Source organism: Budorcas taxicolor, chromosome 16 (assembly GCF_023091745.1).
Source record: "Budorcas taxicolor isolate Tak-1 chromosome 16, Takin1.1, whole genome shotgun sequence".
Classification (NCBI taxonomy): Eukaryota; Metazoa; Chordata; class Mammalia; order Artiodactyla; family Bovidae; genus Budorcas; species Budorcas taxicolor.
In genome coordinates, this window is record NC_068925.1 from 26,943,969 (window position 1) to 26,944,718 (window position 750).

At 45.2% G+C, this 750-nt stretch overlaps 1 non-coding gene across 1 annotated transcript; it reads left to right on the top strand.

Annotated features, from left to right (window-relative positions):
- The first annotated feature begins 351 nt into the window (after nt 1-351).
- Nucleotides 352-424, top strand: TRNAT-UGU (transfer RNA threonine (anticodon UGU)). Its single transcript has one exon. It is a non-coding gene; the product is annotated as a tRNA-Thr (tRNA).
- Nucleotides 425-750: the final 326 nt, after the last annotated feature.

Genomic DNA, 750 nt, shown 5'->3' on the forward strand with positions numbered 1-750 from the left:
AATTAATAAAAACCCTACAACTTCCCTGTAAGTGTGAAACATGATACAAACTGTCATATAAACAACAGATTGGAGACTCTTTTAAGATGTAAAAGTACCACTAGTAGTATCAGAACACTATTGTATTTTTGCTTTTTCCCTTCCAGCACTTATCTGTATCTATAACTTATCAGCTATGATTTAGTGATTCATAATCATAAACACACGATTCTGACAACGGGTTTTTTCTACCTATGATGTTCTTTTCGTAATTGCCATTGATAAAGGATACACAGGCTAACTATGTTCCGACTGCCAGAAAGCAGCATTGTTTCCAATGTCCCTGAATTAGAACGCGCCAGGTAGCAAGGAGGCTCCATAGCTCAGTGGTTAGAGCACTGGTCTTGTAAACCAGGGGTCGCGAGTTCGATCCTCGCTGGGGCCTCTCCTGCACTCCTCTCTACTTTTTAAATCGTCCCGTTGTAAACATGCCCCCAAATACAAAATTTCTGAACACGTTACTTCTTGCAGGATTAAAAGTAACTACTCCTGACATGCTTTACGGTGCTTTAGAACTGACCCGGAAGAGAAAATATCGTAATGCAACAAAAAGCAAGAAAAGGAAAAGCGGTCCTCGGCGACGCGGTGCTACCAGGACCTGGGGCCCAAGCTCCCGAAAAGGAGGCGCGAGGCTCCACGGGTTCGTTCTCACGCCCTGCAAAATCAGACTGGCACTGAGCCACAAAAGGGCAGAGGGGGCGGCCGGCGCCC